Raw genomic sequence first — 10,617 nt, 5'->3', positions numbered from 1 at the left:
GCTACAGAGGAACACAGGCACTTGTATGTCACCAGCACGGCAATGGTGTCATATTTTCCTTGCGTTTAAGATGACAGAGCTCATTTATAACATTAGACTGCATGATTTATGCACTTTAGAAGAGCTTACTAACTTTAAATGTTTTAGGCATTTCATTTTTAGAGCATGTCTTGTTTCAATATAATCAATGCACTTTTCTCATGGGCTGCTATAGGACAGCAGTTTGCGTTTATAGCAAAATCAATGCAAGAATTAATGGATGCCAAAGAAATCAAATTGTAAGAAACAGAGAGAGGCTTGTAAGTGTTCTGTTCCGCTATTGATTCCATTAGCGCTAGCTGGCTGAGCTGGGGATATGTATCCTGTTTTTTATTTGATGAGCAGATGGGGGACCTCTTTTCTGCAAATGTAGCTATCTGAAGCCATTATGGTTCACAGAAACATCTTCTAGGATATTGCAGTGAAAGGCAAGAAAAAGTGTAGAATCGGAAATGTATTAAGCAAGGTTCTTCCTTTGAAAAGAGATGTCAAGTCTGTTTATAGCGGGCACCCGCAGGCTTCACACTTCTGTGTACAGTTTGAACGTTGCCCTAAATGTACACAGGTTTCTAAACTGAGATAACAGTTATACAAGGTCGCCGTAGGTCGGCACCTCCCAAACTTGCTTCTGTGACTCCCCCACCGACCCCCCTCAAATCAGTCAGGTTTTCGGGATATCTACAATGAGTATGCATGAAATAGGTTTTTATACATTGGAGACCCATTACAGGGTCACCATGATAGGTTTTGAGAAGCCCTGCTATAGTCCTGAATTACTAAGCTGTTTTCCCCATTCCATGTCTAGTTTTTGTATTTAGCTCTGTGAATTATATTTAAAGTATTAATTTTAAAAAGATTCCAAAATACATTCTCCAAATTGCGTTGTGGCAACCAAACAAGCATATTAGAGGTGCATCACCATATTTTAAGAAATGTTTAATTCTACATCAGTAGCAAACCTGACTCAAAAACAGAGCTCATGGTAATTATACGTTTTCATCTGCTGGGCAGCCAGTGAGGGAGGTCTGTAGGAGTTTCCGATGCCAGAAAAGTGAGAGGAGGTGAATAAAAAAGTTGGAAAGGTGACCATCTTCCTATTAGGGTGTCACCTTCATAACGAAGGTGAATTGAGAAGTATACAACAATGGAGTAACTCTTATTGATGCCAAAGCATCCTAGGTACATAATGAACATGCCGGTCTGTCATATTCCTATAAAAGCAGCCTGAAGGACCGGTGGAAGCACTAGGTGACCACCTAGAGCGCCACAGGTTTGGGGGCGGCCACCTAACTGCTTCCACCATCGCTGCTCAACATTGTGGGAACAACTCTCCCGACACCGGTGGTAGCCACAGGAACACGGCAATTCAGCTTCCTTCTTCCCGTCCGCAGGCACGTGAGCATTTGAAAGTGCATGGGTGTGTTTTGTTTGCAGTGTTGCTTTTTCATAGGTAGGATTATTACTGTTTGAGTGCTGGCAGTTAGTGCTGTGTTGGTATGGAAATACCAAGCCCACATCCCACAAGTGTTACAATAAAGCCTAATACCTGAAAAAGAAGCAACCAAATGCGGTACTTAATACATACAGAACTAGCAAACGAAACTACCAAACTTAATCCACAAAGGTATAAAGAGACCTTCTTAATACCGAGCTCAATGCCAATTTGTTTCATGGCTATAGCACTTGTTTTAATCACGGGTCTCATGTGTTTCACCATCATTTATTACTATTATTACTTTTTAAATTTTCTTTCTTGCTTATATATTTGTGCTACTTAAACTATTGTAAATCATATTGTCCTAGTCACCATCTCCAATTTTCAAATATCAAAGGTAGAAAAATTCACTTAATAACACTTATCGTGTCAACCGAAGCTTAGTCCCAAAAACGTATCAGGTTGTCAAAAGCACTGTCCCAGAGTTTTCATAATCCTGATACAGGACCCGTGGTTAGTTTGTCGCACCTGCTTCAGGGGTGACTTCATCGTATCGGGCGTGCTGGAGAACAGGCATGCGTCGAGATCAGTGCGGATGTATTCATTCAAAATGGATAAAAGCGGAAGTTGTATTTAAACACTGCATGTAATCATGTGATTATGCACTAAGCCAATCAATAAAGGTTAGAACACTGCCACTACACTGGATTATTGCACTGAAAGCCACTGTAAAGCTTCATTCATGCCCTGCGAATGAAATTTATCATGTTCTTGACATTATTCTGGTATAACATAAAATTAGTCCCGTCAGCTCATAATCTACATTAACAATAGTATCTCTGATAAGATGTGAGATAGAAATGTTTTCAATTAATGTTTAGTGTTTAAGCTCAATAACACTGCACTGCATATTTCACACAGTGGTGTTTATTAATGTCATAATCTTTTTATCACTTATTGTCCACCTAATTTTTAATTTTTTATAGATAATCACCGTGTTCAGTTCTATTTGATATCTTTATATCACATATGGTAGTTTAATTCATTATATCACATTAGTTTTCACTGCTCAAGTTTTTTATTATTTATTATTTATTTTTCAATTAGTTTTTTGTGTCCTGTTAGTTAATCTTATCTCATTTTATTAGTATTCTTTATTATCTTTATGATTTTCCATTCATGTAATTTTTGTTCTAATTATTTAAAATGTATTTCCAATTTTTGTTTTGTGACCATTATACAGTTTCCATTATTTATTGCAGAAGCATCTGACCACTAGATCATTATATGCTAACATTTGTGAATGCTATTGATACTCATCTTATTGTTCAACATCATATATAAGGTAACAAGCATTGTGCCAACATTGTCTTCCAATGTCTCATTTTGAATGTATCTTTGTCTGCATCACTTTAAGTGTTTGTTTAATACTGATATACTTATGTGTTACCAGTTTTCACACATTTTAATGTTTTTATTTATTTTAATTTATTTTTTGAAATTTTGTATGTCCTGTATTGTTTACACGATTGTGTTTATTTATTTTAGCCCCTGAGGCAGCCCCGGTGGGGGCGAAACTCTGGCCTGTCGGGCACATACATAAACTATTGGTCTCCATTTCAATAAAAGTTGTACTTGGACATTTCTTTGGCGTCTAACCTCCATTGTTTGCTCAAAGGGTTCTGATGCGGGCCACCTTTGTCAGCCGGCCACTTGCCCCAAAACAGCACAACTTATCCAGCAGGCAGATCCATTCCATGCTCTACCTACCAGCTAATCTCCTTCCCTGGATGTGCTTTGTCTGCTGCTGCTGTTTCATTCCTAGTCAAATACCCTTATCCACCTTCAGCAGGCTTTCTAAACTGTGGCCACCAGGCGTAATTTAAAATCTGAATGGGAAACGTGGACCTGGGAGAAAGGAACCCCATCACTGGGGCTCTCATGATCACCAGCATCCAACAGAAGAAGCTGGTCCCTCCCCCTTCCCCGCTGCAAAAACGTGCAAATCTGAAACGTAAACAAAGTCTCTCCCAGACCTTTTCCCCGTCCCATGAGCCCAAGTTTTTTCCCCACAATCGTAGGGGTCTTCATAGGTCAGGAGCAGATGTTCCTGCCCTGCAGCTGCACAATTCAAAAGGAGGCTGCTTCCATTGATACTTTTATTAAGAGGTACAAATATGCCTCCGTACAATGAAAGGGTTTCCAGCTTAGAGTCCGCCAGCACTATACCGAACGAAGCACCCAACGGAGCCAAGGAGCCTGGCTCCCGTCCGTGAAGACGCTTGCAGTTACAGGTCAGCTGAGAAGAGGAACGGGAGGACCTGCAAAAAGAACCGGTGAGATTTTGTTTTAGTTTTTAGAATTGTGATTTTTCAGGCAAGGGAGGAAGGCCCCACCCGGGGGGAAGGCTGCTACTGTCATTTTTTTTTTTTTTTTTTTTAATGAAACGAAAAGAAAATAAATTTAATTCAGATTTCTTTCATTTCATTTTCAAAACGAAGCAAAACAGGAAATATCATTGAAATTGCCTGTTTCATTGCAAATGAAAGCACATTCCAAGTGGCTACAGATGGATGGATGGTCACACATTGATCTTTTTTATATCATTCTTTCCAGCATTCTGTACGTTGGAAAGCACAAACAGAGGGAACGGTGATAAAACAGAACCAGCATTCATTACATCTGCTTTTAGTAAACATTACACCAGGATGCTTCCAAATAATTTCCTGAAAATGTTAACTAAATGTTCCCTTTCAGCTATTCTGTACATCTGTTCTGCCACTTGACTGTAACAAATATTTGAATGTTTCAAGATTCAGCTTGAATATGCTATAATCATCTACATTTACGGAGGGTGAGAGTTTCCAAACCGCGGTAGGTTTCTTAGCTTAGTGTAAATTGCGTGTAGTAAAAACTCCATGGTGCCAATATTTTGAAGCTCCATTTTGTATTTTAATGTAAGCCCCTCCGGCTGCAAGCTTATACGGAGATTCAGTAATGACCCATGACGCCAGATGAGCATTTCCAGGCATGGGTGCAAACGCAGGGCAATGGTAATTGACTTCCAAGAGATACCCACAAAACTAAGCACATTTAGGAGACTATGCAATTACACTGCAGCTTGAGCTTGCAAAAAAAAACAAAAACAGTCTGTACTCACCTAAAACTCTACTTAATGTACTATGCAAAGAGTTTGTGCATCAGCAAGTTAAATTTTGGCCACACCAGTATGGACACAGTACTGGTGTGCATGGTAACCTTAAAAAAAAAAAAAGCAACCCTGCATGTTACTACCATTTAAAATCCTCACTACTGAAGAGCCTGGAGGAAGGACTTTGAGTTGTGGCTATGGATGCTTAATCAGGAGAAGACATTTTCCTCGGTGGATGGAAGCTGATGACTCTGTGGGGGGCAGGGGGAGAGGGGTACGCCAGGCACGGCTTGCTCTCACCACAGGAGGGAGGAACAGGGATGCCCCGATGGGCACAGCAGAATGGAACAGGCCTCAAGGCAAGTCAGCACTATTTAGAAACGGACCCAGCAGGGCAAGAGCAACCAAGGATCTCTCCTGCCCCATTTCAATTTCTTGCAACCCATAGATGGGGTAAGAGATATCTGGGAAGGGTGGGGGGGGGGGGGGTGTGGAAACGGGAGACCAGGCCAGGTTCCCCCACACCATTTTTTTTAAAGGAAGGTGGGAGGGAGGGGGGCCCTGACTTAAGCCCAGGTCCAGGCACTTCTTTCAAAGGGGGAGCACGCGAAATGACACAGGTCGCATAACGAAATCTTGTTATGTGGCTTATCTCGCTTCGGATGCTTAAAGAAGACAAACAACATGAAGGGTATATTTCACATTTTCCACGTTGTTTGGAAACGAAACCACATCCCTGAGTCCACGTTTTCCCACTCCCTTTCTGCTATTTCGGGCAGGTTTTCGGGGGGGTAGGCGCGTAAGATACGCGCCTACCCCCCCGAAAACCTGCCCCAAGCTCCCCCTGCGCTCACCGAGCCTATGTCGAATAGGCTCAGCGGCGCGCACAAGTCCCAGGGAGGGCTTTCCTGGGGGGGGGGGGCACGGCGGGGGCGTGTCGGGGGGTGTGCGCGGCGGCGGCACGTCATCCGGGGGCGGGGCCGGTGTAACTTTTCTAACAAAGGTAGGGGGGTTTAGGTAGGGCTGGGGGGTGAGTTAGGTAGGGGAAGGGAGGGGAAGGTGCAGGGGGGGTGGAAGGAAAGTTCCCTCTGAGGCTTCAGAGGGAACGGAGGCAGGCTGCGCGGCTTGGCGCGCGTAGGATGCCAATTTTGGGCAGCCATGCGCGCGCCGACCCTGGATTTTAAAGGCTACGCGCGTATCTATTAAAATCCAGCGTACTTTTGTTCGCGCCTGGTGCACGAACAAAAGTACGCACGGGCGTACTTTATTAAAATCTACCCCTTTATTATTCGTAAGTACTGAGTTTGTGCCTTGTTTCTCTACTACATTTAACCAGTAACGTGATTTGACTACTCGCATCATCCAGTATCTGTTTTTAACAACAGTAACCCTTCTGTGCAGAATGACAAATATTGGCCCATAGTCCTTGCTCCTCTAAATTTAACTTGCTTTAAATTTTAGTTGTTATCCATGGCTAAAAATAAGATCAGAAAATGAGGCCATGGCGCCGTAGGAGATAGTTGCGCTATACACTTATAATTGTTGCTAGGTTAAATTGCATCAAATAATCATCGGGACAAAAGAATATCTGGTCCCGTTTTAGGTGAGTAGAACGAATGGTACAGCTAACCTACACCCAGAATGTAGCTGCTGGAGAGATGGATCGCTCTGTGATATTTATATTTTTAAGTAGCAGAAGTGGAGGGCAAAGCAAATAAAGAATAACATGTTAATTTAAACTGCAATAACAAACAACGTAGTAAATAATTAAAATATCTAATAGTGCAAGGAATCATTTAGATATTTTAGATTGCATTTATCTTACTTGCTTAATAAATTGTTTCTTTTTTTTTTCTCACTACTCCTTTTGCTGCTGGATAGCCTCACCCTGGGGCTGGAGATTTGCTTTATCTCTTTGCTGTTACCATATTTATATTTTTTGTCCTAATCATATAATGTTCTGCACCAGAATCCTATTGGTAGATCACTGGTAAGGTGAGTTAGGCCACGCCCCTTTTGTTCATTGTGTACTTATTGGTGCAAATTTTTCTGTAAAATTGTTTGTGAAATTACTTTATCTATTTGAGAAATAGAAATATGAGTGGTCTGGCCCAATTAAACCTAGATCACCCCTTTTCCTGCCCTATTTCTCGTCTCCCCCCACCTTATCTGACTTACCTGTTCCCTCCACAGCTACCCAGCATTGCCCATGGACAGATCGGCACCATATAATCATAGAGGGGGCAATAATCAAACTCTTCACATTGCATACTTTTGTTCCTACGGCCTTAGCGCCAATTTTTAAATGGAAAAGTACATGCAGACATTCACTTTGAAAATTACTGCAGGTATACAATGCTCACGGGTAGAACGTTGCTTGAAAAATACGTGCCTGGATTGAAAATGCAATCTGCGTGAATAACTTTCCTCTACCAGCCTACACACAGCCCTGGGGAGGTCTCCTCTCAATGCAGCCAAAAGAGTGCGTGTTGCGGGACTCCACGCGTATATTTCATCACATAGGGGTTGGTTTGAAAAATTGGATTCAGAATGTGGCAGTATGGGGCAGTTTTCACTCGGAAAAACCCACGGATTTTTTTTACCTGCAGGCTAGAAATTTTCAAAGAGAAAATTAGTGTAACGTGCGTGCTCTAAAAGTGCCCGTGAACTTTGTAACTGCCATTTTGTGCGCGCGACGGAGGAAAGTAAAAGAGCATGTCTGCTTTTGAAAATGTCGAGTACATGGGCTAATTTACTCCCCCGCCTTAAATATGCCCAGGAAGATGCTTTCTTTTTTCCCCAAGGTTAAATTTATACACGCTGCAGAAGGCTGTGCGTGCTCTTAGCGAGGCCAGGACAGAGCAATTTTTAGACAGAGTAATGTAGATGTTACGATTCCTCCTGCAGCTGCGCCACAGCAGGCATCTCACCTTTTTCTGGAGGCCGCTCCATAGCCAGGGCCTCACCTGAGCATGTGTCCGGATCCTGCTCCACGGCCTGGGAGGCCTTCGGTGTTGTTCGGGGCCTACTCGAGGCCTGCTCCACTGCAGCCTGGATGCTCTGGTGTGGGCCACGCCCTTCTCCTAAGGGGCGGGCCCGCGGCTCCTCTCCACTCTTATAGAGCCAGCGCGGGATGGCCCATCTGGACTCCTCCCAGGGAGTTTCCTGCTCCTGGGCTATAAAAGCTTTGCTCCAGCACTCATTCTTTGCCTTGCATTGGAGTTACACGATTCTGGATGTCTCCTCTTCCAGCGCTCCATCAGGCCTTCGTTGTTTGTTTCAGCTTGGTGTCCGGTGTCTTGCACGTCCTGATGTTTCCTGATGTTCCTTGATGTTTGTTCCTGATCCTGATGTTCTAACCCTGCTTCAGACTGCCGGTGTGCAGTGCCTTGCTTCAGACTGCCGGTGTGCAGTACATTACCCTGGACTGCTTTGTGCAGCATTATTCCTTTCCTGCGCTGGTTCCACTCCCGCGGATGTGGGACAGGTTGGTGCGTGACCAGACCAGTGGTACTGGCTGTGTAGGGCGCCCTGAGGGACCGTGCCAATGTCTCAACCTTCCAAGTCCCTACTTGTTTCAGAGTCTCCGTCTACAGTATCTTGCTTCAGAGTCTACGTCCACAGTCTATGGTTCCTGAGTCTTCGTCGTCTGTTTCTGAACCTTCGTCTGCTCACGCCCTGAGTCCGGCCTGCTGCCTCTTGCCATCCCCGTGGCAGGTCCAAAATGACCGGGAACAGTCGGAGGACTGTTCATCACCAACACTCCACAGTTGGTTCCAGAGGCATGCAGGTCCGGCTGGGGGTCGGGCTGCCACTCGCCACCCACGCTACACCTACCCTTGGCGCGGGATCGTGCCAGGGGCCCATGGGCACACTCCCTCTAAGGGGGACTGCTCTTCCAGTGCTCCCCATAACACTAGACACATTAGTTTGTTTTAACAGTGACTCAAATGCTTTGAAAATTTCCCTCAGGATGTTGAAGTTGAAGCCTTCACTCACCTTTTCGAGTTTCTGTCTGACAACAAAATCAATCGGGGTCCCGCGCAAGTGATGACGAGCATCTCAGCCGCCCACAGAAAAGCTTCCTGTCATTTTTCCATGATTTGGATGCAAGACAGGTTTTCAAAACCCCTTTAAAATATCCAGCGAAGATGCATACTCCATAGGGGAAGAAAATAACACCCTCAGATTGGATTTTCAAATCTATGGAATGAATTTTTAAAGGGAGCATACATGACATTAAAATAGCATAAACTCAAATACATTTAGACTGTTTTTACACTCAAAATCCCTTTAAAAATTCATTCCATAGATTTGTAAATCCTATCTAAGCATGTTATTTTATTCCCCTCTAAAGAACATGTTCGTTGCCCAGTAAAAAGTACGCACACTATGCAGATTGTGCGTAATCGTAGCAATTTTAGCAAAAGCCAAGTTACCCAAGAGGCTTTGAGAATTGCATTCCCCGAATCACATATCTTAAAATGAGACAGAAAAATCAAGAAAAACACCAACAACAACCTGGGAAAAAGCACCGGAGCTAAACAACATGTTCTCTGAGGAGGGTAATCAGCACTAAATGACTATTTTCACCTTGGATACATAAAGACAGACTGCGGAGCTTACAGGGAGTGTTTGTTGCAGGAATCTAGTGTTGAATATGACTCCTGAAATCTGGTAAAGATAGAAAGCAGAAATGGATTAAGGGTACTATAGGAGACTAAACTGGAGGGAGGGGACAAAGAAACATTTAAACATCAGTCAGGGGATAAAGCTCTAAGAGATAAAATGTCAAATTTGTCAGAATGTTTTCTGTTGCTGCCCCCAGATAAAGCTACATTATGACAGTAATTTTAAAGCAGGTACGTGCGTTCGTCGTCCCGCGCCCAGGGATGTGGCCATTTTACAGCATATTCCCATATATGCACGCATGTTATAAAATAGCTTGGATACGCGTACATTTATTTATTTATTTATTTATTTATTAATGTGCGTTCAATTTTAAATGGACGCGTGCACAGGCAAGCAAATACCCCTTCTACCGCATAAGTGAGGACATTTTACAAGGAGCACATGCCGCCATTGCTAGTTTTCCCAGTTCATTCCCAGCTCACCCAGTTAAGGGATAGGGCTTCCAAACCCTTAAAACCCCGCTGATCTGTCAATTTGTTTTGGTCATCCATCGCAGAAGTAAAGTTTCGTGGCAGGGAACCCCGGCGCGTGCCAGTAGGTGTACGCACAAATTTCAAATTTGAATCCCGGAATTCCCACGGCCACCCAGACCACGCCCACTCCCCGCCCCTTTTTGGATAACTTTTCCTTTGTGCGTGCAGCATGCACAGGCGGATCCCGGCGGCTTATCGAATCCGCTCTGCGCGTAGGAGCCCAACTCGTGCGCGCCGGGCTTTTAAAATTCACCTTTAATAGTGACATTTATGTTTTCCTTAGATAGAGATTTGGCCTAAAGATATTTTTTACACAGAAAGATAAACCTTTCTTTCTTTAAAGATTAGTTTCATTTTCCCCGATGTTTCCAGACCTATGCAGCTGCACAGGATTAGATTTCTTTCGTTACGTTCAGGAGCTCGTTTTCTTTTACAATTTCCAGCTAAATGCAAGCTGCTATTGAAGAGTAGGGTGCATGTGGTTTACAAACCTGAGCAGTTAGGTTTTGAGAGAGAAGAGAGTAAGGAGGGTTTAGACAAGCTTCATTCATTTTCCTACTTGAAGACTTAGGCTGGGTTGCTTTGAATCCTCGCAGATTTTCTAACTCTTTTTTGGTGATACACTGTAATATTTACTAGCTGACTGCTTATTCTGGTGCTTTTTTTTTGTACATATTTGCTTTCGCTATTTTGGATCCAACTTATTTCGGGACTGAACCATGTATAACGATGGTATTTTCATTACTTTCTTAATATTTCTTATTATGTTTTTGGTTTGGCAGTACTTTTATTTTGTAAGATATTTGAATTGTTATTGTTTGAAGCTT

This window comes from Rhinatrema bivittatum, chromosome 18 (assembly GCF_901001135.1).
Source record: "Rhinatrema bivittatum chromosome 18, aRhiBiv1.1, whole genome shotgun sequence".
NCBI lineage: Eukaryota > Metazoa > Chordata > Amphibia > Gymnophiona > Rhinatrematidae > Rhinatrema > Rhinatrema bivittatum.
This window is presented reverse-complemented; position numbering follows the sequence as displayed.